The sequence below is a fragment of the Schistocerca piceifrons genome, chromosome 4 (assembly GCF_021461385.2).
Source record: "Schistocerca piceifrons isolate TAMUIC-IGC-003096 chromosome 4, iqSchPice1.1, whole genome shotgun sequence".
In the NCBI taxonomy this organism is placed as follows: Eukaryota; Metazoa; Arthropoda; class Insecta; order Orthoptera; family Acrididae; genus Schistocerca; species Schistocerca piceifrons.
The window spans coordinates 154,787,320-154,814,688 of record NC_060141.1 but is presented as its reverse complement, the minus strand read 5'-3'; the positions used below and the strand labels follow the sequence as shown (position 1 = coordinate 154,814,688).

At 45.6% G+C, this 27,369-nt stretch overlaps 1 protein-coding gene across 1 annotated transcript in view; it reads right to left on the bottom strand.

Annotated features, from left to right (window-relative positions):
* Positions 1-27,369, bottom strand: part of LOC124795688 (homeobox protein homothorax) — a 1,001,790-nt gene that overhangs the window by 124,331 nt on the left and 850,090 nt on the right. The window lies entirely within an intron of this gene.

Sequence of the window (27,369 nt, the reverse complement as noted above, 5' to 3'; positions counted from 1 at the left end):
GAGGGAGAGAGAGAGAGAGAGAGAGAGATATGTTGGCTTGAAGTACCCCAAAGCGCTTCCCGAAAATTGCTCGGCCGGTGGCGAGTCGCAAGAATGAGACTGTGGCTTCAGCTTTTTGTTTTCTTTCGCTGATTCGGCAAATTAATGAGACAATCTTCTGCGCCATTTCAGACACGGTCCGTTAATTGGTCGTCGATCAACGTCGCATTCTGCGCTCGGCGCGCTACGGTCCAGCCCGTCGCGCCGCAAGTTTGTCTTCTCGCAGTTCAGTTGGCGGCTAAATAACCGAGTAAACAGCCGTCGTATCCACTTGGAGGAGAGGAGAGGAGCGCAGCGCTAAGTGCCCGTCCGGCGTCGCGGCGCCGATGCCAGCGGCTTTTCTTAATCGACCGTTGGCGGTCGCTCGACTTACTTCGTGACTCCACTGCAACTGCCGCGATGGATTGTTCTATGCGTGCTCCATTTCGAGTACATTTTAAAACGGCTTGATTCACTTGCTCTGCGTGATACAAATGGACTTTTCATTCGCATTCATATTCCTCCCCGCTGATACCAGAACTTTTCAACAAACCACCCAGAAATATATACACTGTTCACAACAAGTAGCTTAGAAACAGATCGGCTACTGCTGTCTGACCCATCTTGCAATTTTTTGCATTAGTGGTTTCAGAAGTTCAAATTGCTTTTATTCTTCATTTATTTTACATTCACAGGAGACAGCAACTACAAAATTTATTCCCCAGCATTGCAAAATTCCATTTAAACAACTCCTGTTGAATTCATAATTTGCTTCCATATACGTGGTATCAAAGCAGTAGAAGAACGCCAGAAATATTAAGCGACTGCTAATTGTGAAAAAAGTTTTCTGACAAGTGATTACGCTCGAACAAGACGTTGCTTAATGTTTGCTTCAACCTTTTTTTTTTTTTTTTGTACTGACTGAAACAGCGATGTTTTAAAAGTGGAACGTTTTATTTTTCGCAATCTAGACCCTTTGAAGAGATTTCAGCATCTGACATCAATTTTCTTGAGGTGGTTTGAAGAATATGAGTGCAAGGGTATCATTTACAGCGGGCTGTTGGTCGTCTGAGTCTGTGGCATCAATCTCGGCCCACACATTTACCACATTTTCTGTATTTTTTCCTGCAAACTGTTTCGTCGCCTATACTAAAAAGAGCTGTTTCACTGTACCCTGTCAAAATCTCTCGGTATGATTAAGCGAATTGCTCAGTTCTAGCAAAGTGAATAGTTTCAAAAAGATGTTACATATACGCCTGAAGAGCGACACATTTATACCCTCCGTAACGTGTTTAGAAAGAAGGGAGGTTTTGGTTCAACATCCTGTCGATGATAATGTCTTTAAAAGCAGAGCACAAGCTCCTACTGGGGCAGGATGGAGAAGGAAATCGGCACTGTCCTTCTCAAGGGAACCAACCCCGTATTTGCTTTAATCGACTCGGGGAAATCACGGTTCTGTGCTAAATATAATGTCTTTTGTTTTCGGGATTACTCCATTGAAGACGAACAAGTTAATATGGAACCTTAAATTATCGAAACAGAAACGATCCAACTTCTAATCGCACGTGTCTGAACTTCTTTTATATTAACAAGATCGCTTACTCAGTGCAAGATATATTAACTTTAAGCAACACTTGGTAGAGAACTTAAAACAAGGATTAGCAGTCTCCTTGAACAGCGAAAGAAATTTGGAGGCCACAGCCATCAAATAAAGGGTCTTCAGGCACTTATTCACCATCTAAGATTCACGCACTCGGATACACACCTGCTGAATTCATATAGTGAGCAATTTTTCCTACTGCTCTACACAAAATACGACCCAACTCTCTGTAAAAAGAGTGTGACTGTTGTCATTATTTTTGATCGAGTAAGGTGGCATCGTGATTGAGACACACTGAATTCGCGTTAGCGGAGGGGCGGGGTAGTAAAATTTCCGCCCAGCCATACTGCGTCAACATTTCCGTGATTCCCCAAAATATCTGCACATGTTGTGATCGTTAATTAAACAGATCAAGTCGTTGTTCGTGTCGCATTCTTCCCGACCTGAACGTAATTACATTAGCATTAGTCGAGACAGAAAATTATGGTCTTTCTACGGTTATTTTTCGCAAACGTGACTGATACACCTGAAAAACTTGGAGGCAGTGTTAATGCACATTGTGTCTGCAGGTCTACATATCTCTATCGAGAAGGCACAGTATATGCCTAACATTGATGCTGCTCCTACATGGATAACAGGAGGGAACATTCAGACAGTAGAGAGACTTAGAAAATGGTGTGACAGAAAAATATGCCATAAGACCACGAATAACAAGATGAATTTATCACACAAACTAACTGTGAACATCAATAAAAAGAATCTTTCAGTCAAGACAAAAGTGGCTTCACCAGAACACTGATCCACCCTGCCTTATACTATATAGAAACTCTTAAGTCTTAGAAGAGCAGCATTACTTAAGAGGCGCCGCGCGGGATTAGCCGAGCGGTCTCAGGCGCTGCAGTCATGGACTGTGTGGCTGGTCACGACGGAGGTTCGAGTCCTCCCTCGGTCATCGTTGTGTGTGTTTTTCCTTAGGATAATTTAGGTTAAGTAGTGTGTAAGCTTAGGGACTGATGACCTTAGCAGTTAAGTCCCATAAGATTTCACACACTTTTGAACATTTTTGAACTTAAGAGGCTAGAACTTGTGAAATGAAATATTCGCAGGAGGATATTGGCACCTCGAAGAACAAGAGACGGTCAATAAAGAAGATGAGCAAACCAAGAACTATATACCCAGAAAGACATAACCTCGGACACCATGAGAAAAAGGACGATGTTCTTCGACACATCCTTAAAATGGACCAAGGAAGTTTTATGGTCGATAATACAGTTTTTTTCTGAACGACAGAACCGAAATACACCGTACACAAGAGATACAAAGGAATATGGTGGAAATGGGATGAAGTAAACAGAAATTTGCAAGAGATTAACTCTCAAATCGAAAATTCGACGGGGTCTGAGATTTTCTCCGCTCAGAGACTGAGCATTGTGTTGCCCTTACATTCGTGTCGTCATTACTGACACGAAACTCAATCCAACACACTGTCGTATCGTCTCTCCACTATTGAGATGGCTGCATATGTTCGATCCCGAGGCGAATAAATCTCAGGTTTCCAGAACAGAATGAAACTCGGGGACAGGACAGCGAAGAGGATTACAAATTATAAGACAGAAAGATCATTGAGCGAGGATGGAGATCAGACCCAACGAAGCTGACCCGAATTAACGTGTACTTCACGTGACCAAAACGAAAAAAGAAGAACTTCGACTGAGCTACAAGAAATACGGGTATTGGAAAGTCAGATTTTACTCGGTGAGAATGGCGAGTGTCAGGCCTTGTAAGTATAATACATCGAGGAACAGACCACTTTTAGGGCATCTGGAAGTCTGCAGAACAGGAATGACAGTCGGACAGTGTACACAGTTGCCATAGGCAGCGACACGGAATGTACTCACTGGTGTGAGGGGGATGAGACGCGCCGGCGTTTGTGCGCCCGGCAAGCGAGGAGGGCGCCGGATTCTGTGTTAATGGCAGGCGCGGAATAATGGATGGAATTGCATTAAAATACGGCATGCATGATGCATGCATTCCGCGCCACTCGGCTCCCTGCAGCGGCGGCGGCGGCAGCGGCGCCTCCCCTCGCCGCCGGCAGGCGAGTTACCTCGAAATGTAATTAGGCTCCTTTTCTGCACCTCCAGTGTTTACACTGGGCCATTACCGAGCCGATGCGGCCGCCTTTGTTAGGGGAGCAGCAGCTCAATGGCCCCGCGGCCAGCGAGCGCCGCTCAAAAACCCACCGCCCACTGGAGTCAATGGCGAAATGAATGGCCGCTAAAATTGAGAGCGAATACAATTGAAAGACATCCATTTGGGCGGCGCCCGCGCCCACGCCCGCGCCCTGGAGAGACGGTGGCGATCCGCCGGTCTAGCCCAGCCGTGTACCGACCAGCCCTTTGTCGTCGTGTTTCATAACAAGCTGGCGCCTCGCCCGAGGCCCGCCCACTCTCGCAGCGAACAATGCCCGCGCCCCGGGAAAACTGCCGGAGTGCTCCACTGCCGTTTCTACGGCTTTTTCTCGCTCTCCTGTCTCTCAGTCATAATTTACATAGCCTAAACCTCTGACAGTCGAATCCAGGAGAGGCATCTGCGAGGCGCTTTTTATTACTAAAAATTACCAATTTACATCCAATATCCTTAGATGTCAGTAGCGAAAAATGCTTTGTTGAGCATCTTCATCTAGCCACTTATTCCGTTTCTGGGATTGTTCCACGTTACTAGGCGTTTACGACATCACATCCGTGTGGTTGTACGTCCACAAAGGAACATACAGGGTGAACCAGAGCTCCATCGTCAAACTTTCAGAGGTTGTTCAGGGACACCTTCTGAGTATTTTGGTATAAGGATCCGACAGTCCCCGGTGGATCGTTACATCCCACTAATGTAATTTAGAGTTGTTATTAGAGTAGCACTAAACGAAAACTACGATTCAGCAGTTTGGTGTTCTACATAACTGCGTAGTAAACCGTGCTGTTATCATAGTATTGGTAGAATTATTAAGGAAAGAAGAATAAATGAATACGTAAGAGAGAAAATGGGGGCCGCCGACTTCCCTGTGTTCTTTGTTTTTTTGTTTTGTTTTTGTTTTGATGTTTATTTTGCTAGTAATTAGAACCGCACATCATTCAGTATTAGCCCGTCGTGTATTTTATATTATTGTACAATATAAATAACATTTTATAAAGATAAAAATTGGTTCAAATGGCTCTGAGCACTATGGGACTCAACTGCTGAGGTCATCAGCCCCTAGAACTTAGAACTCCTTAAACCTAACTAACCTAAGGACATCACACACAACCATGCCCGAGGCAGGATTCGAACCTGTGACCGTAGCGGTCGCGCGGTTCCAGACTGCAGCGCCTAAAACCGCTTGGCTACTCCAAAAATTAGTTGATCGCGTAATGTCTACGCTTTTATGGAAGCGAAGTCACTAGTTTTAATGCAATCACAGTTACATGCACAAACATAAAAACGATATACACATATTCTTGCTGTTTTATAATCTGAACAACATTCTTCATCTTGATAAAATGCAGTCGTGCTGTTACCGATATTTATGAATAACAGAAATATGTTTCATGTAAGTTCGACGAATTCTTGAGTTCCGGTTTTTCTTGTTATTTTACCTTTTTGTTGAAGAAATTGCGTTTCCTAGCGCTATATGATAAATGTGTTTTGTTTTCTTTATTTTTACAAGAACATCCCTCTGTTTCACTTTTTTAAAAAAATTTTGAATAAAACCTGAATCAAATACTGACAAATTCATTTTTGCTGTAAATAGTGCTTATTCTTAAGTAAGAGACAGGAGGATAACTATGTTGAACAATCATGTTTCATAGGTTACGTGGACCTTCATATATCCTCACCCAGTTTTAGACAATTCACTACTTTTAGTTGTTATGGGCATTTTTTGCAAGACACTGCTCGCACACGTACCAAAAGCGATCGTTATGAGGTAATGCCTGACAGATACACAACATACCCAATGTACAAGTAAGCTGGTACGACTCTAACTGACCAAAGCTAATAGAAAACTACCATAGACTACACCTACCTATGGTAGTCTACGGAAGCCTATGGTTTTGTGTATTCAACCGGGGACTTAGAAACGACGGAGAGGCTTCGTCCCGCCGTAGCCCTCAGTGGAGGACCCCCCCCCCCCCCCCTCCGACCTCCCAACCACCCGGGAACGTCTCATATCAGACGAGTGGAATCCCAAATGTTTGCGTGGTAGAGTAAAAAAATGGTTCAAATGGCTCTGAGCACTATGGGACTTCTTAGGTCATCAGTCCCCTACAACTTAGAACTACTTAAACCTAACTAACCTAAGGACATCACACACAGCCATGCCCGAGGCAGGATTCGAACCTGCGACCGTAGCGGCCCCGCGGTTCCGGACTGCAGCGCCTATAACCGCACGGCCACCACGGCCGGCCGTGGTAGAGTAATTATGGTTCACGCGTACGTGGAGACAGTATTTGCGCAGCAATCGCTGACGTTGTGTAACTGAAGCGGAATAAGGGGGAATCAGCCGGCAATCGCCAAGGCAGATGGAAAATCGCCTTAAAAACCGTCCACAGGCTTGCCGGCATGCCGGACCTCGACACCAATCCGCCGGGCGGATTCGTTCCGGGGACCGGTACACCTTCCCGCTCGGGAAGCAGCGCGTTAGACCGCGCGGCTTATCGGGCGGGCCAAGCCTACGCTAGTTTTACAACTCTGTTTCTTATACTTTTTCATATACAGACAGCTTTACTAGAGGTGGAGCTCATCCAAAGTTCTCAAAATTTTCTATGATCAAGCGGTATCTTGAAGTCTGAACCTGTGAGAAACAACAACAGAGGGAAGTGTTTTTGTGACGCCGCCTTGCCAGTCTTCCGTAGATTAATTATAGCTCAAGGAATAATCGGTTGGCGATATGGAAAGGGCTGTGGTACATCTGCTTGTAGAGTGAACGAAAATAAGCAGAATACAGAGAAAAGGGAACAACGAAAACAGCGTGCTGTCAGAGGCGTGGGAGCCGGTGCCGTTGCGGGTGGTTTTTGGTGGTGTTTTTCGGCCGGACCCGCCCCCGCCCCGCCTCCGAGCCAGCGCTGTCAGGCGAGCTCGTTACGTCCAATTAGCGCGGCGACCGGCGACAACCGCGGTCTGTCTGGCCCACACGTGAGGCCCACGTGCGCTGCTCACCAGCGGCCGTGTTTATGTCGGTCCAGGCGCTGCGTGCTCTTCTGCTGACGATACGAGTGTCTTTATTGCGAGGTGGAAGTCGTTACCCGCGAGAAGTGAAACTAGCATTTTTAAAGGCCTCTCAGGCTTGGGTGATGATCTAGATTTCTGAGCTCACAACCACATAGCAATAAATTGTACTGTGGCGTTCTGCGACGCGCAAAGACGGGAAGAAAAGGTCTGCTGTCAAGAATATGTTAGATCTGAAATTATATAAAAGCATTCTTTACAAAAACTTCTGCAAATTTTGCTATCGAAATGTTCTGTCCCTATTAGCTAGCTTTCAAATCATAGCAGAGTCATCGTGAGACGGCAACATTTACATCCTATTACACCGCAAGCCGTGTGAAAACATCGCAAAAGTGGCAGTAGTAGAAAAACTAACATAGTAATGTGGAACTGGATACTAATTACAGCACTAAAAAACCTGATAATGGGTCATTATTCGCAAAAACGAGAAGATTGTTCAAATTTTTCTATTTCTCACAGTATTCGATTGCTTCAGGCATATCAATCGGTCTTTGTAACATCACTTCAGCTACAGTTTTCAGCAAAGCCTCATGTTGGTATACGTGTTCAAACGACCTTCCTTTTCGATGCACTGCATTTTTAGTAGGCTTTTTTTCTGGTGGACTCGTTGCAGGGCCTCTTTATTTCTTGCTCGGTCAATCCATTGTTTTCTTTACTGAACACCTCTGTGCTTGGTGCAGTACTTCTTCTACCCTTTCTTTGCAACCCCAGCGAAGGTTAGACCCCAGATCATCACATTCGTAGTCTAGCACTTACTTAATAAACCACCGAGCCACATTTCCTTTCATATACATCTCACGAAATGACCACTATGGGAAAGATCGGAGAAACTAGAGGTCATACAGAGGCTTACCGATACTCGTTCTTCCCACTCGCCATTTGCGAGTGGAACATGGAAGGGAAAAAATGACACAGGTGAGGGAGGGTAGGGTAAAATCGAGCACCTCCAGATCTCTCTGACTACTGCTGTCACTCATCTGACAACGCCCGGAACTACGAGGGCAAGATGAAACGTAAAGCCTCCAAATCATTTATGTGAAAACTGTCGAAGCTTTTTAAACAAAATAAACGTTACTAACGTCCGTACTAGTAGCTTTTGGGGAGTTGTGTATCATTGTCATTAGTGGTCGCCTGTTCCTTTTCTTTCTAACTTTTTCAATGTTTTTGCTGAAATTATCTCTGATGTTGGCGGTTCTTGGAACAGTGTTCTGAAGAGGAACTTTACCTTATACGAACTATGTAAGTAAATATTTCGATTAAGTATGAGCCATGGGCAAACCCAACTGTGCCCCACGCTTGAAAGAAAACAGGAGAGCCACAAGGCAAAGAACCTCAAGCTGCGGTCCAAGAAAAAAATTTCCAGTCTTTATAAAACCAAAAAACTTGCAGAGCCACTAGAAAAATTAGTATCTGTTCCTGGGACTTAGGAAGTGACATCGGGAGGATTGGATGCGAGAATCTGTGCTACGGCATCGTCACTCAGTGCCACCACAACTCCTAAAGCCTACTCCGAAGGTTGACTAAACAGCAAGGGCAAAGAAAATCACCAATGAGAAAAAAAGGTCATAACAGTAGTGTTCACCTCCGCCAAACACAAAAATTATTTGGAAGCCAAAGAAGAAGCCACTAGAGAAAAAAAGAAAAACTCAAAATGAAAAGAAAATTATGGGAAAGAACCAAAAGGGCCAAGCCATAAACAAGGGCAAGGAAGCAGAAAACGACAGTGGAAAGACTAAACCGGTTTAAAAAGCTAGAATGCCTCAGGTGAAGAAAAGACAGGAAACACGCTTATTTTGAGTTAGGCTGTATTAAGACCCATTACTGAAGGAAGAATGGATCTCGTGTCTATGTTGTCATGGATGGATACCAATGCTGAGAAACAGTTTCTGTTCTTAATAATGTGTGTGACATTAAGACCAATTATTGAGAACTTTGCTTTTGTTAGCGTAATAATTTCAAAATTTGAAATTATTTGTTAAGACCAGTTTCAGTACTAACTTACGATTTCTCTTGTTAGTATTCTTAAAGGTGTTTTGATATTTTTTCAGTAGATAAGATTTTTTCGTGTTTTTAATGCTTCCTTCATTCATTTAAATGGGTACCTCATTTTACCCCATAAGTAAGGCAAAACTGCATACTTGGTATCTAACGATGTTATAATTTTTTACGCTGAGATGCCCGAAGCCGTTGTAGTAGCATGTTGTTAAATATATAAGATATCTGAATAACCATAATTTGCGAACTCTTTGATCTATGAAAATAATCTATATTAATTAAAATTTTGGGTAATTAGCCTTTTTCCCCACTTTCCCCTACACCATAAAATGGTTTGTGGAGAGCAGATGCGGCACCAGACGTTAAGGCTTCCCAGGCGTGCTCCGTATGCTGCACATAGAGACCGTGGCCAGCGCGTGGCGGGTGACGCGTTCTCGCTGGAGGGGCGTCGCATCCTCCAGGTAGACTCGAGCGCTAATGGCAGCCGCGGACACAATGCCACGCACAATGCGGCGAGCTGGCGGGCGGCCGCCCACGACACAGATACGCAAACACCGCACGGCACAGAGCAGCGCCGGACAACCACGTGTCCATAAAAGGGTAGCCTGCGTAATAATACCGGCCCATTGTTGCCGCTTTATATTACACGGCGCGCCGCCACCGCCGCTGGAAATCGATCACCTCGTGTGTGCGTGGGCGTGCGTGTGTTGGCTGGCCGACCGGCGAGGGGGGCGGGGCCGCGGCCGGTGGCATAATGCAGGGAAGAAGATCCTGCCTCCTTTGTTGGGTGCCGTGTTTGCACAAGCCCCCTGCCGCGCGCCGCGACACACTATCCCCTGGCACTGCACGAGGCGCTCTCGCAGGCTTCTGCAGGCCTTGCCGAAATGAGCAAGCAGGGTACAAGCGGTGCGCCGCTAGATTTCTGTCTGTGCGACATCCAATCCAAAAAGTACCGGGTGGTTACAGTTAAAAGTGCAGCTACTCACATATGTCCAGTGTGGACTATAATTATCGTATGGCAGCGGAAATGGGTAGATGAGCTAATTCGTTCATGCGGAGCCGATTTACAATGCAAAAACATAGTTCCGGTTTTGGCCACCAGGTGTGAATCTGGCGCTGTGAATTGAAGACGGACGTATAGAAATCATTTCATATGTAATGGATCAGAAACGAGACTTAGGAAGAAAAGGTGAAACATGTGAGAGAGGCATAATATTTTATTATTATTCGCCGCTCAACATTAACACCGGAGACGTTCGCAGAGTACATATATAGATGTAATATCATAATAGGTCAGTACGAGCCATACGAAAGTGTAATAGAGATGCTCAGTGAACTACAGTGGAAGTCCTTGGAAGAAGAAAATGTTTTGGAGAAATTAAGAGAAACGGTATTCGATGATGACTGTGTGACAACAGTGCTGCCACCATCGTATACCTCGCGTAGGGACACTGAGAATGAGATCAGATAGGGGCAGAAGCACTCTGACAGTGATTTTTTCCTCACTGAATACGCGGACAGGACACGAAATCACTAATATTGGTATTAAGTACTCTTCGCCATGCAGTGTATACTGGCTTATAGAGTACACAGTATATTTCAGTGTCTTTGCCTCAAATGTCAAGGGGCGAGAGATCACGTAACGGAGAAAAAGTTTTGTTAAAGACAAAATGTTTGCGAACACTTGCTGCCGATGTTATCCGTCCTTTTCTATAGGTTATGCCCCTGAAAGTGACAAGCATATGCGCTCTGCAGCATGCATTTGCATTGTGTGTTGCCTATAATCCATTCATTTGCTCCGTACAAATGGTTATACAGCCGCCGAAACTGCAGTTTCCGATTCGCTTGTAAAACACACACACATTCTTACGGTTTTCTGCTTGAAAATCACGTTATCAGTTTACTGGGATATATATTATGCATCACACCTGGCTATTAGACCCTGCTCGTTCGATCAAATCTCGTCGTCCCAGGGCCACCGAATAGTAAAGGACGCCTAGCGTCGCAGAGAAGCGCCAACGAAAACTGTGTCTCTAACAAAAGTTCTTCCCCATAATGTGATGTATCTTAACCTCTAGACGTTTGATACAATACCCTGCAGACGTAGTGTGTTGACGATGACTACAAACCTCATTCTTAAACGTAGAAAGATTTTACTGTAACTTTATCCGGCAAAAGCATACATATACAACGGTTCGCTACTTCTGTCTGACAAACTGCTTGCAGTACGCGTTCGCTCTCGTGTATTCAGCATGATATTCGAATTGAACAAACATTGGAAGCTCTCTCCTCTCAATTTACTGCTAGTCTGCCCTCAGTTGAAAATCAACCTACCCATTGACCCAGAAGTTGCTGCTTCGAATTCTTGTGGGGGAAGAAACTATAAGGGCCACATTTTAGCACCAAGGATACTGTGGGCAAGGGAGGGGACATTTGTTGGTTTAGAGGTGCAGATCACCACAGTCTTGGCAAGAAAACTGACACAACACTTGTCAGGGCAGCAAGCCAGAAGGAACGAGAGCACCTCAAAAAATAAAAGTTCTTTTGCGCAAAGGATAAACAGTAATTTCTGAAAATTGGATTTCGGAAAGCTTTCGCTTGTTCTAGCTGATTTCCGCTGAAAATAGGCGTAACTATTACAGAGCAAGATGACTCAGATGTTTCAGAGATATAGACATGGCAGATATACAGATGATTATTCCTCGCAGCCAAAGTATGACAGAAAATAACAACATGAGTGGTATCAGACAGGTGTTGAAGTACTAGTTGATGAAGCTTGGCTTGGTAAGTCGGTCTGTCCATCTCTTCATCTGCCTTCTATCTCACATACACACACACACACACACACACACACACACACACACACACACACACACGTACGCACGCACGCAGAGAGAGAGAGAGAGAGAGAGAGAGAGAGAGAGAGAGGGAGGGAGGGAGGGAGAGAGAGAGAGGGAGAGAGGGAGAGAGGAGAGCAGTGACTTGCTCTCTTCATCCGCCTGCTGTGTTCCGGGGTCATATACTCATGTGAGGACGCGTAATTGGGAGTGTGTCAGCAGCGTGTTTCGCTTTTGCCGGCTCTGGGCGCACTCCAGCAATAATAGTTCCGGCCGCGCCTCTTCTCGCCGCGCTCGCTTTTTACATTTTCTCTCGGCCGTGGTCACCCTCCAGCGCACGTCTTCTGTTTATTTATGGCTGTCGCCTGCTCCACCGGGTCCCTACCCCAAACTCACCCACACCCAGACTCCCTTCTTCACACTTCCTTTTTTTCGCCCTCCCTCCCTCCTCTCCAGCACTCACCCCCTCTCCTCGTTCTCGTATTTCGCCGCGCAGGGAGCGGGATAGGAAACGCGTCGAAAAAAAGAGAGAGAAAGAGAAGCGAGGAAGACGGAAAGAGAGCGAGTCAGGTTTGAGCGTTATTTATGAGGCTTTTCCCCACTTTCCCTTCGGTCTGGGGAAAACTTAACGCCACCTTTATATTACAGGAACCCGGAGCGCAGAGGACCCCGGCCCGCTAGTAGTGCGTAGTCGGGAACGCCGCCAAGCTGCCGCCGAGCGGCGTCATCAACAAAATCTTCATTTAATATTCAGAATTATGTATGTATTGTCACGGGGCCCCGCATCATCAAACTTCCCACTTTCGCGCAGAAAAATAGGTTTAGATTATTCATATTCCCGGCGAGATGTGAAGGCGGAGTGCGACGCCCGCCCGCGCGTGAGAGAATGTGGCGAGGTGCATTAAATATTATGCCGAGGAAATTCCGAACGGCTGCCGAGCGACGCCTGGCATTTAGAATTCTGAACGGCGAGAGAGAAAGAGAGGGTACTTCGACCAGTGCAGAGGTTCAGGATCTGACATCTTCAAGTCGTCACTTCTAACTCTCGATTCCACAGTCTAGTCTTCCGTATTCCATCGGTATATTTGACCCAAGCGAGAGTGTACACTGATTTAGTGATCGGATACGTATTCTTGACTATCACGATTCACAACTCCGTTCGGGCATCCTGATTTACCAACGGAACCTCTAAATTACATCAGGTTTTCATCGAAGTGGCCACTCAAACTCGTCTCAGACACTTTCTTACTTCATTTCGAGAAATATTAAATAACACCGTCGATACGTTGAACCAAAAACTTCCACTTTACTCGTTTCACCGCTGTACTATAACATTAAAGATGGAGCAACTACAATGAAACGCCAAAGAAATTGGTATAGGCATGCATATTCAAATACAGAGATATGTAAACAGTCTGTCTAGACAAGTCTAGATACGACTCTGACAGCTGACACGTACGTAAGCATCCTGTCTGATCACCTGTATCCATTCATGTCCATAGGCACTCCGACGGACTTGGGCAATTTCAGCAGGACAATGCGACACCCTAAATGTCCAGAATTACTACAGAGAGGTTCCAAGAACACTCTTCTACGTTTAGACACTTCTCTTGGCCACCAAACTCCCCATACATGAACATTATTGAGCATATCTGGAATGTCTTGCAACGTGCTGTTCAGAAGAGATCTCCACCAGCTCGTACTCTTATGGATTTATGGACAGCCCTGTAGGATTCATGTTGTTAGTTCCCTCCAACACTACTTTAGACAATAGTCGAGTCCATGCCACGTCGTGCTGCGGCACTTCTGCGTGCTGGCGGGGGCTGTACACGATATTAGGCAGGTGTACCAGTTTCTTTGGCTCTTCAGCGTATATAGTGTAACGATTACTGCTATGCTGATTACTCAACATGGACCTCTTCTATCAGCCTTGAGAAGTAGCGGAAAATACAATGGCTTCATCAACGAAGAAAGCACGTTGTCTTCGTTCTGTAGACAGCTTAACGGGGAGACACTCAGGCTCGTGAAGTAATAGAGCTTTGTTTATTTCTACTTATTTCTTTCTTTCCCCGCAGAAAATATTGCCGAGTGAGGTCGTGCAGCGGTAAAACATGGACTCGTAATCGGGAGAAAGGAAGTTCAGATTCCCGTCCGGCCATAATGTAATTTTTGTAAAATACTTAAGGCGGACAAATGTCGGTACGGTTCCTTTGAAATGGTGTGCTGCATTTCCTTCGCCGTCCATCCCCAATCTGAGCTAGTGTTCGGCCACTAATGACCAATTCGTTGACGGGAAGTTGAAACCTAGTATTCCTCTTTCTTTAGAGATAATATTGTCGTAAATACTTATTCACAACTGGCTGCTGACGTTTCATATTTATAAAATAGTATACAGCATCACCCTTTTGTATAAACAAGTAATTATTTTTCACGGTTTCCCTATTTTATGGGCTTGAAAACGTTTTAGTAGGAATCACAACAAGAAAATTAAAAAAATTGTGATGTATCTTTTATCACTGCTTCCTGATTCTTATTTTCTGTTTGATTCGTTTAATGTAGAATGTCCGTTTGTGTTTCCGCAAGAGGTCGTTCCACCCTCTAACGAGTGAAGTTAGTTGCGCAAGATGCGCTTCATACAGCAAGCGTCATTCCTTTATCGTTTTTGTTCGCACACCTTCTGGCATTTCTTCATTTAAAGGGTGGGAGGAGGAGGGGAGGAGGGGAGGGGGGGAGGCGAATACTCATTTTAGAGAAGCAAAATAAAAACTGTTGGCTGTGTTGTGACTACTTGCCAATGGGCGAAATTATGAGAGAAGGCACATTCGACTACTGAAAGTACTTAACTGATATTTATAGTTTTTATTTGACATGTCCATTGTAATTATGCAGGCTGTTATGCCGTGGTCGGTTGATGAATTCTGTGTCAATTCCAAACGTTTCGTCCCCGTCTGCGGAGGACATCTTCAAGGGGGTCTGTAGCTCGATGGAAGGTCCAACACACCCACTGGCTCGCTACTTTCAACAGTCGCATGTGCCTTGTCTCAAAACTTCGCCCATTGCCAAGTAGTTACAACACTGCCAGCAGCTTTCATTTTGCTTCTCTGAAATGATTATTCGCCCCCAGTCAGTCAGTAGCGAGCCAGTGGGTGTGTTGGATCTTCCATCGAGCTACAGACCCCCTTGAAAATGTCCTCCGCAGACGGGGACGAAACGTTGGGAATTGACACAGAATTCATCAACCGACCATGGCATAACAGTCCGGATAATTATAATGGACATGACATTTCCGGCCGTGAAAGTCCACATTTTAGTAACAGTTTTTAATTGACCTCCTTTCCCTAAATTCCGATATTCCCAGTCCCTTTCAGAACTCAATACTTGGAGGTGCCTTGGCAGTTTCTATGGTAGACATTTCACAATCCATAACTATTCCTATTCCACTTAAGCAGTTATAAATTTGGTTGTAAATCACCACTCCAACAAACTGAGTTACCGGTGCAAAAGAGACACAGATGAATGGTAACAGGGAGTCAAATAACTCGACGGCGTAGAGACATTACCACTGCAGAGTGACTTTGGGTGGGTGATACTGTTCGAGCGCCTCCTTTCCACTAAATTACTTGACTGAAGTACACGCAAAAAAAAATAAAAAAATTGTGCGAGCGCTTTCAGCTAGTAAAAATCTCGTCAATGGACAAGATTTACAAGCCTGGTGCGTGTAGACGCTACGAGATGTCGGCCTCGCCTCGCAGCTCCTACTTGGCGGCAACCCGCAGAACGCCGCTGGCGCCGCCGCTGAATGCAGTGCCCGGAGCCGTCGCAATTAGCGTAATGGCGAATTAAGACGGCGCGGCCGGGCGGCAGGTCGCTAGCGGCGTCTCGGCGCCGTCGCTTTAATTAAAACTGCCGGCCGACGGCGGGGGCGGCGCCAGATAAGAGGACGGACGCGAGGTGACGGGACGGGACAGGACAGGAGGGGCCCTTGTGGTCCGCAGATCGGCGCGCGCGATCGCTCCCACGGCCGGCGGCCACCTGTTCGCCCCAACGCGCACCAACCACTGTCCGGAATTTGCTGCTGCTTAATTGGACATCAGATAACGGTCCTGGACAGACCGCGTCTCCGCGAATGCGTTCAAACGACGTTTAAAGAGAAGGGCGGTTACTAAAGGAAAGAAAGAAAATAATGTGGTCGCTGGGCGTGAGAATATTTACCACGTTGCTCCTGTTTATCGCAGTCGAAAGTGTAAACTTGTTAATATCTTTGACACAAAAGCCTATAAGCACTCTTCACGAATGTGACGTATAGGATTTTTTGCGTTTTCGAACGCTTCCATCAATAACTTTTACAGCTATGACTGATTTCAACACTGTGTATCATTAGGCAGGCAGTCCTATTGTGGCTCTTCATCGGTTGAGAAAGTCGTCTTCACTAATGTTCCGCAGTTAAACATGTAGTTGCTGGTCAGCAATGGATGAACTGCAAAAGTGGGACCCGCTATTTGAAAATAATTCAAACGTCAAAACTCGTCACAGCTGTAAAAATCTGTGATTGACACTGAAAATAAAACTGTGTCATAAAAAGCGACAACACATGATGTTCCGCCATTGCACTGCTAATTTAAATAAGCTGTTAAATACTTGCTGCGGTGCTGTTAAGAATTACACAAATTCTGTAATACGAGCATTTCGGTAGATAAAGTGGTTTAGTGTTTAAGTTTAACAAAGTATACGCATCTTTGAGTACTACAGTTTGACAAAACAACGGTTCCGTCACCTTGAATCGATGACGAAGTGTTAGGAGTGTTATGACTTACATGATCACCTTGTACAAATAAGCCATGATCATGATTGAATCAAACGTAGCCGGTAGGTGCACGGGGGAAAGGGGGGGGGGATGTCGAATTAAGATGTCACTCCGTTCAGATGTTGTTTTCCCATATAATTATAAACTTTATAATTTTCTCGCGTAGTTTATTCATGCATTAGCTGTGAGCGATAAAGTAGACATATTTTATTCTGGTTTCCCCCGTTTTGTCGGATGCAACTTTCTGAGAAGTCAGGAAACGAAAAGAAACTGGTGTACAATAAACCACTCTGGCTTGAAATCTTACGGAAGGCAGGCGTGCAACCTGGAATCTGCGACAGCACGTATAACATTCTTTTATTATAAAAGGGAATACTACAAACGCAATAAAAACGTCTAGTTGTATTTTAACGTGTTTACTACATCATTTAAACCAACATAAAACGTTTCATTCAAGAATCGCGCATCAAGCAGCGACTGATAGTGCGAAAGGTGGGCACACTTGAAACTAGTGCTGCAGCGAGACAAGGCTGGACGGGCATTCGAGATGAGTGAGGTATGAAACCCGGTCCAGTAATCGGATTCGCATTTCCCGTGGTTTCCATCAACTAGTTTGTGAGGATGCTGGAATGATTGCTACGATAAGGTCGAGGCGATTACCCTCCAAATTCCTGTCCAGTCCTAGCTTTAACTCTGTGTATCACTGACAACACGATCAGTCTTATGTTTGCTTCAAGTCTTTCAACGCTACTTCTCTCTCTGTGACTCTCCCCGTCTAGCACAGTTTGCTTTGTTTTCTTTGTAAAGACGTTGTCGGTGCAGTCATAGATTTGCCTACATCTCCAGCACGAGCTAACTTCATCACTCTGCATTCGACACTCCGAAGCTAGCTTACGGAAAGAGATTACTATCTGTTCCCCCTTCAAGATCCATTCGTCAATGGTGCGTGAGAAAAATGGTTGTTGGTGAACCTCCTTACGAGATCTAATTTCTCTGACTTTGCCGTTGTGACCTTTCAGCGAGAAGTTTGTGGTAAGAACTAATATGTTGCCCGACTCTTCCCGGAACGTACGCTCTCGAAATTTCAACGGTAAACCAGTCCGCGAAGCATAACGCCCCTCTTGTGTCGTCTGTCATAACAGTTTTTTGATCGTCTCCGTAACGCCGACTAAACTATCCTGTGACGAAGGAAGCAGCTCTTCGAAGGATATACTCTATCCTTTCTGTTAATCCAGTCGGGTAATTGTACAAGATTGATGAGCGATACTCATCATCGCTGGAACAACTGTTTTGTTGGCAAACCTCTTCCGTGGATGAATTACATTTTCTGAAAGATGCTGCCAATGAATCTCAGTCCGCTCCGTATCACTTTTTTCTTTCCACTTTAGTCCGCAACCTATGGTTACTCCAGGGTATTTTACGGTAGTTACTGCTTCCAGAGACTTGTCTCTGCAGAAGTCGTCAATCATCTGCAGGTCTTCCTACAGTTCACTACAGTGTTCTGGTGATACAACCCTCGTACATATAACTGCAACGTCTAAAACTGCCTCATTGAAATTACCGCGTGATCTACTCGATCATTTATATGTTGTCACATTTGCCTGAGGTATTCCTGAATAATTTTACATTTATCGATTTTGTTCTGTGTTGAGCAATATCGGCTAGGAACTCTTAAATCCAATTACAAATCTGGTCCGATGCCCTGTGAGATGGTATTTTGTTCACTAAAAGGCAGTGCGGAACTGTATCGAATGCCTTCCTGAAGCCGAGGAACGCATCAATCTGGGCACCGTGGTCTAGGTAGTAGGTGTTGGTATGGTATATCAATATCTTTGCGGTAGACTAGAACTCAGAATGCACCTGGGCGGGAATCTGAAGCAGTAACTTGCTGATGATGTCCGCTGGGTGAGAGGGACGAAACGCACGACCGAGGGCGTGGATACTGACCAGCGCACAGTAACTCGGCGGTCGCTCGACTCCAGGGAACGCCGACCCCCACAGCGCCCGGCGAATTGAAATAAGACATTGCCCGTCCCTGGCCGCTCCCCTTATAGACCTGACTGCCACAGCGCCGCCCGGACGCCAGACAACAATTTCTTGCGCGGTCTCCGAGGAAATCATTGGGAATGCAAGTAGAAAATTTATTTTGTGATTACCATTCGGCGCGATCTGACCCGGTGCCGTTGCCGGCGTCGGTCCCCCAGTAACCCAGCTGCGAGGCTGCGCCGTCCCCCGGGGAGGCGGTCTCAGCCGGGGAGATGCAGATGAGCGCCGTCTGCCCCCTTCCCTTTATAAAAACAAATATGCGTACGCGGAATTTCGAAACAGATAAACAAACCCCAGCGTCAGCGACACTCCTGCTCCCTCTCCACCCCTCGGCGAATGCGCTTCACTCGCGAATGTCTCTCTCTCTCTCTCTCTCTCTCTCTCTCTCTCGATTCTTTTCCTCCGCTGAACGACGAGCCTCCACGACGACGACGACGGGGGAAAACAGGAAGAGAAGGAAAAGGAGAAAAAAGTCATTTAAAATAAAGTCAGAAGAGCATTAAAGGAGCTTATTATAATGGCATATCGCTGAGCCCAGTCTTAGCTCCGATGGCGCTCTTTGCATGATCCCTGCCCATTAGGCTCAGAATGCCTACCAATTACACCCGCCGATAGCTCTTATTGATTTCCTCTGCCTCTTGGAAAAAGGGAGAAAATAAGAAAGAACTTCTGCTGGCACCATTTCATCACAAGACTCCGACACAAAAGAATTTCTCGAGTAGTTTCGCTCGTTACGCTCGTACCAATCATTCCTTTTCACTCTGTGGTACAATCACTCCAGAAAACCATGTGACATTAGTAGCTCCTTTTATCAAAACGGAAAAACATTTCGGTAAAAGCTTTTCTTATAAATAATGAAATTTTCATCGTTCTTTCACTTCGCTATTCACTTTTATGGAACATACTTCTACAATCCAGAACAATCTGCTCCGTTCTACCAGTATTCTCGCTACATACTTCTTGTAAACATTTTACACCCTGCTACTGCTACGCTACGTAGAGACAATTGTATAATAGGATTTATTTACTGATATGTAAGTGAGTAAAATCGTTGCACAGGGAACGTCAGTTCCTACGTTGTCTTAATGGAAAAAAAAGTCAGCCATTTCTCTCGTATGACTGTTTCTTGCCCCTGAAGAACACAACGTCACAAAGAGTAAAGTAAATTTGTTGCGTGTCTAAGTTTTTTTGTTTTTTTTTTTCTTTTGTAAGCAAACACAGTTACTTTCCTCTACTGAACGAAAAACTCAGTCTCTTGGAAGTCAATAAATTTTATTCGATGGTTGACTGGTACTAAGAAAAGGAATTTCTCTAATTCAATACGAATTTTTAAATGGGACTAGGGTAAACGGTCGTTCTAATGCGCTAGACAGCAGAGTAAGTAATCAACATGCAGTTTCGGTAAATGTACTGTACAAATGTGTCTTCGAACTTCCTCGTCTATTATGAAAGCGAACGAGGTGGCGCAGAATTACTAGACAGGACTCGCATTGGTAAGGACATCGGTTCGGTTCCCTGTCCGGACATACAGCCTTAGGTTTCCCGTGGTGTGTCTAAATCTCTCAAGGCAAATTGCCGGAATGGTTTCCTCTGAAAAGCACTTGGGAGCTTTTCTTCCCTATCCTTCCCCAACCCAGTTCGAGTTTGAGATTCGTCTCTAATAACCTGGGTGTCAATGGAACTTCAAACGTAAACTTCCTTCCTTCCTTCCTTCCTTCCATCCTTCCTTCGTAGCAATGTGAAACACCATCCAAAAGATATCTTTAGTTGCAAACCAGCTCTACTATAAATGATGTTCTCTCTGTGTTGCCCTTCTTGGCTCCAGTTCAGACATTTTCTGTCGCCAACGGATGACAATTCATTGTGATCATCTGATATGACTGAAAACGCCGTCTGCTGTTAAACTCTGAAGATGACAGTGTGTATTTGAAACCTGTTTCAGTGTGAAATGTTTTCGGGTTGTGTCATTAGGAAAATAAAGTTTCATGTAATAGTGAACGGTCTGTAGCGTTAGGTAATATCTCAATAATGAGTGAGCAATGTTGCCGTGCTTCACTGCCATTGTTTTTGTAGCTAGAGGCACACAAATCTCTTTAATTTTGCGAGGGTCCAATGGGAACACGCTGTTGATCACTAAAGCTTCCACCACTGCTTTCGGCGTTATTAATTGGTGACAGAGACATACGATTACATCGCCACACTTCAAGTCAAAATGTGGCGTTCAAAACTAGAACCATTACATTTTCTTCAAGCAACTCCTCCACTGTCGTCCAGAGGCTGAGCAGATATCGTTCTAGAAGTCTCGCAACAATATGGGATCGAATTTGGTAATTCCATATCGTTTTCGCTCATCTGAGCTCTTGAGATAGAGGAAGAAGACACCGACTGTAATTACTTGTACCTTCTAGTTTAAAAAAAAGTGGTGATCCGGTGCCACTTTGTTGACACGACGCGGCGGCCGACCTGTAGAGTTTCGTCAGCTGGGACTAGGGACAAGCGTGCTGCCGGTAGCCAGTACGAACAGCGCGAGACCCTCGGCGTGAGTAAGCAGCTTAGGCCGCACCGCGTCTCCCAACCGAGCCCCGTCCTTAATTACTCAGCATTAGGCGCGATAGAGGCGCCACAGTCGGCCGACGCCAATCGGACCGTTGCAGTTCTCAGCTACCGCCTCCTAGCTGCACATCGCTGGGGTCCACACGACCGTAAACGTACCGTATTACTTCGTCTCCTGCTATAAGGCAATGAAAACGTCACACGTATACCGAAGTGGTGCGATGTTTTAGACCCATAACTCGGGAAAGCCGCGGTTTCTCTGTGTCACTTCACGCGAATTACGGGACAGTTTCTAGAAATATGCCTGTGACTGAGCTCTTCCCCATTCTTGTCCAGGCGAATTAATTCTTCGTCTCTGAACACCATGATATCGAATGGACATTGAACTCTAATCTTCTTTCATTCAGACTCTGCATAGTAGTAATTCGAAAAATAATTCCAAACGGAAAAATTGTCCCTGTTGTTAAGTCCCATAGTGCTCAGAGCCATTTGAACCATTTTATTCTACAATTGTAATACCATGATGTGGCCAATATCCATGTAAAAATGATCTACGGATGAATAAAATTACTACTACTACTATCACCAATCAAAAGCTTCTGTTCTTCTCTTCTGTATACTGCTTATCGGACACGGAGATCAAACGGAGATATGAAACAGTTAACGCGAAGCCTGTTCCAGTGTTTTAACTACAGCTTCACGTCGTTCGGCTTAAAATTATTGCCTGTTTTCGTAATGTGATAATTTACATCACATAAGCCTCATCTTACGCTGCGAAATTAGTGTAAAAGTAGTTTATGCAGGTGTTGTGTTCAGCAGTAGGTCGGACCAGTCCAGTCGAAATCGATGTCGACCGGCGGTTCGGAAAGCGTACAACAGACTGATCTCAAGCTAATGGTTCCCCGATACGCGATGCTGATCGCTGGGTGTCCTAGGTCGGACCCGGCGGGTCACACATTAGTATATAATATGAGTGCGGCGAGCTGGGAGTTACGACAGGCATGGTCGGAGCCCACACAGCGGGGCATTCTCTCAAATTAGGTGGCGGGGTGCGACGCGCTCGCACGCACTTTTCTCCGCGTGAGATGGAAATGGGGAAAAAAGGAGGAAAGAGGACACGCGAGGCGGCGCGGGTGAGCCGTGCGATTTGTCAAGGCGCGCCAGGATGTGTGCGCGACGCGGGGGCGGTGGGGGGCGGCAGCGGAAAACTGCAGAGCAGCATCTGGCAGACGCCGGCTGCCACACACCAGTAAGGCACTTGCTTCGCACTACCTAGCTAAATATTTGAACGGGTGACGTCTAATACTCATCTACCAGTTTGTAATTTCGAAGGACGAGGCTGTTCTCAGTTGCCAATAATTAGGAGACACCTGAATCAAAATAAAGCGGATGCTGACGTGTTTGAAAGTTTCGAGTTCGGTTTCGAATTTTGGTGTAAGCGGTGAGGTCTTGGATTCACAGAAGTAACATAAATTCATTCCACTAAACTTGTGTGGTCAGTAGAGGTCACATTCTCTCCGTGAGGAATGCACCTAGGTAAAAAAATTGTAGTTCAGTTTATGCCTTCCTTACTTAGCTACAGGGTGAACCACTTAAAGGAGCCTGCCTTGAGAACCAGTTTTCGATGTTTACACGACAGGAGATGTTTACTACACTTCACATATAATTTTGCGATACGTTTCAACGGTAAGATCTACAAGTCATCACTAAACACGTCTTTTCAAGAGTTTTCGAAGTCCATCAAGAAAGCATATCTTTCGGTTACGAAAAACCCCTCGCTTCAATATTTAGGTTGACACCAATAAATATTACCCCTACAACAAAATTGTTATCATATTGAACTTATCGTCGTTTCTGAAGTAACTGAGGAATTATATGTGTAAAACCATTTCCCGATGTGAGAAAGGAGCTGCAGACGATAATATGGTCAGGTTCAATTTATGTGCCTCTCGACCTACTCTCATTGCCGTACACCTCGTTTCGATATCTCGAATCATTGACGAAATAAAAGGGGTGCGAGTGATTCATCCTATATAAAGAGTACAAAAGAAAACTACATACACAAAGTGTTAGAATGTTCTGAGGAGATAAAAAGAAGCACATTTTTATGTGACAAAAATGTCACTGGTGCGCCGTTTCCTCAATAATGTCCTTGATGTCCAGAGACTGTTAGAACTGCCGAATGATGAATACTGTTTTGGACATGAAGCTGAAAATGTCGACCATTTACATTAATGCACAACTGGCATCGACTTGCTAATCATTTTCTAACGCGCTCAAAGCAACCAGATGTTTAGCGAGTTAAGGCTTAAGCTTCAGCCAAATGGACAACCAGCTCTTCTGAGGTGTCTGTCGGCGTTTCGTCAATCAAATGTTTCACTTGCTCCCCACAGAAACAAATCCGTAAGACTGGGGTCTGGAGAACTTACATGTGAACACAACATTACATAAATAATAACAACGTAGTTGTTTACCCAGGTACGTGAACACCCCTTGCAGCACTGAAAACTTACCCTTCCTAGAAATAAGATGTAATGATACTGCATATCAAATTCCAGTTTTAACGTATTGCACACGAGACAGTCAAGACAACTAAGAACGTTGGCGTAAGTGAAGTGCAGCGTAAACCCTTCAACGACACCTAGCACCGAACGGTGCACCTGTGGCAATTTTGTTACATGAAAGTTTCTTTTTGTTTCCTCTATGCGCTCTAAAACATTGTAACATAGTTTCTTTACACGATGTGTATGAGGCCCCCACACGCCCCTCCCCCACACACACAGGGGGTGGGGGGGGGGGTGGAGAAGAGAGAGGGGAGGGAGGGAGGGAGAGAGACCAACAGTAACGCGTCGTATATAGTACTTCCAAATAATGCCTCTGGATCACGGGGTCCCAGGTTCGATTCCCGACCGGGTCGGCGATTTTCTCTCTCCAGGGACTGGGTGTTTGTGTTGTCCTCATCATCCTTTCATCATTCGGGAAGAGTCCAGACTCGAAATGGAAAGATTTGGAAATTGTACGGGCGCTGATGACCACGCCGTTGAGCGCCCCATAAACCAACATCACCATCGCTTCCAAATAGAAGTACATGCAGAGTTTTCGCGACGTCCGCCGATGTCATTAGAGTAGCTCCGATGAACAAGACTAAAGCACAGAATCGGACATAACGTTGTTTAACAAACCATCGTTCAAGAAACCATCAATTCAGTTCCCACATCCACACGGAACAGAGATCACCCGACGGAGAATAACCTCGTTAGCGTCCAATATCAACCATTTCGTCATATCACCGATCATCTGTTTATGATACGAGAAACTCAAGAAACGATTTACCGCACTTACGATATTACCTCAAACGACAGAAGGAATGTGAGCCGGCCGAAGTGGCCGTGCGGTTCTAGGCGCTGATGTCTGGGGCCGCGAGACCGCTACGGTCGCAGGTTCGAATCTTGCCTGGGGCATGGATGTGTGTGATGTACTTAGTTTAGTTAGGTTTAACTAGTTCTAAGTTCTAGGCGACTAATGACCTCAGCAGTTGAGTTCCATAGTGCTCAGAGCCATTTGAACCATTTTTTGAAGGAATGTGAACTCCTAATGGGGTTTGAATTCACAAACCTAATACGTAGCCTCGAGAGAGCTATTTGAACCGAAATTATGCACAGGAACTTGTGTCAGAGGCTGCAGCTCGTTCTATACAGGTTTACAAGAGAGTAGATGGAACGTGAAAGAATGTGTTGCCAACAGCCAGCGTCCAGATGGAATGATTTGCTAACAGCAAGTTCTGAGCCAGTATTTTACTGCGCGCCGCAGCGTCACCTGCAGAGATAACTGGCGCCATCAGCAGCTCTTGTTTAATGAAAGCGTGTCCTCGTACAGCACCGCATGCATGGCTACGAAAACCCGGCGGCGGGCTTTCGTTTCCCTATTTTCATTTCCGGCAACAATAGTTCATTAAAAATGTGTTTGAGAGGCTATTTGGTGAGCTATTAGGCGCGCCGATATTACTCCTCGGAGAGCCATTCGCGGGGCCTAGGTGGGGGCGGCGAGCAGGGGCGGCGCTGGTGGCGCGGGGGCGGCGAGAGGACAGCTGCGGAGGTGGAAGAGGCGCAGGAGGCAGCACGCAGGAGGCGACAATGAAAACGGACCCGTAAATTACGGGGGTGAGATAACGCGGGGGTGGGGTGCGGCCTGGGGGTGCGCCGAAGGGAAAAATCTGCCCCGAGCGGGCTTCATTACGCCGGCCGGCCCGGCCTCAACTCTTAATGCGATTAACGGCCGCCGGACTTAACCGGCGAGCGGGCACGGCTTAGCGGCGCCGGCGCTGTGTCGGGCGTTCCCGTGTTCGATCACCGGGCTGCGAGTGGCTGATACCAACACCCTCTGCCTGCTACCACCCCCCAGTCGGAACGAATGAGAAACGTGCGCCTGTGTTGGACTGAAGGGAAGAGATTGGAAGACCAGAGCTAACCGTACTTGCTCTAATGAGAAAAAAGAAGTATAAGATTCAATGTACGAATTCAGTCTTGACTGTGTTTGAAATAACACAAACGCCATGTTCATTCAAGTGCGCAGCCAGCGAAGGACAAGAGAGGGCAGCTCAACTTCCCCTTCCGCCCCCCCCCCCCAACCCCTACTGCCCAACCACAAAAACTACCTTCGCCAAAGAGATAGACGTACTAATTCAGTATCAATTTGGAGAAAGCTAGAATGTATAATGGATACTGCGTATAATTGTTTCGGAGATAACACTACTCTCACCTCCTCGCAGAAGGGACTGGTACTCGCCATCTGGCGTGCTAAGAGGCGAAATCTGATAATAATCTAACAGAACACACATAATAATAATAATAATAAAGAACGAAATAAGCCACTAAATAATAAATACTAAAAGTAGCTAATGTCTAGATTACTATTCAGACATCTCATGGGTGTCTACAGGTGGGCTTTGCAAATGTACAGAGAAGAAACAAACCATTGTAGCAAGTGTATTTTGAATCATTTGTTGCAATATCTCAAAATTATTTCGTGATTTGCTGTATAAGAAACAAAGCTGAGTTGTCCTTGGCTCTCCCCACCCCCTCCCGGTCGTGTAATGGGTGTGCTGCGACACTCGTTAACATTAGTTTTGAACACTATGGAAATTCAGTCTTACTGTACTCTCAAATGTCTGGCTGGGTCTATTTCCCATCGTTTTCATCCAAACAGAAGGAAGAGGAATGTCTGGCTGGGTCTATTTCCCATCGTTTTCATCCAAACAGAAGAAAGAGGGTATATCTAAACTTGGATAAAAAGCGCAAATTGTTACTCCGCTGCGGGTCGGAGTGGCCGTGCGGTTGTAGGGGCTACAGTCTGGAACAGTGCAACCGCCACGGTCACACGTTCGAATCCTGCCTCGGGCATGGATGTGTGTGATGTCCTTGTCTAAGTTCTAGGGGACTGATGACCTCAAAAGTTAAGTCGCATAGTGCTCAGAGCCATTTGAGCCATTTTGTCAAAATATACTTTTATTTGGGTAGAGACAAAGGCATTTTGTATCAACACGTTCGTACAAGCTCTCTATTTTTTTTAGAAAAAGTATTATTGTTTTTTTTTGAGTTTACAACTTTTTAGGCTGTTTCTCGCAACCTCGTATCCTGCCCTCTTGAGACTTATATAATTTTCTTTTAAATTTCTTTGGTCCCTATCCTCCTCTACTTGAATTTTCCACTCTGCACAGGATCTCCGTTTTCTCCTGCACTGAGATCGCTATTACAATACTTTTTCCGGTCATCGTTCACTTTCTAATCTCTTCAAATGCTATACCATTTTGAACACTGTTTTTCCACTTCTTCGTTGACGTAAGTGGGAGTTTTCTTGCGATTAATTACGGTGCTTGAGTGACCATCGAATGGTAGTTTTCTACGGCAAATTAAATCTGCGTAGGTGCAAGTGCTTATTATATTTAATGAGAGGCTGTGGTCGGCGTCACATATTTCGGAGTCCCTGCGGCCTGCGTTGTAAATAAATAACGGGTCTGCCGACGTCAGCGCGGTGTGGGTCGACGCTACGCGGCGGCCGCATTCCTCAGGGGCGGGCCGGGGCCGTATTTTTTAAAAGCTCGCGCGAACTATGACACTGGGGTGCCGTCTTTTCATCATCGCCTCCTGATACAGCGGGTCCGCCGCCCCAGCGCGGCTCTCTTTTCATGTCTACGTCGAGGGAAGGAAAAAGGCACTGGAAGAGGGTAGAGTGAGCCGGGCGGCCGGGGATGAGAGGGAGGG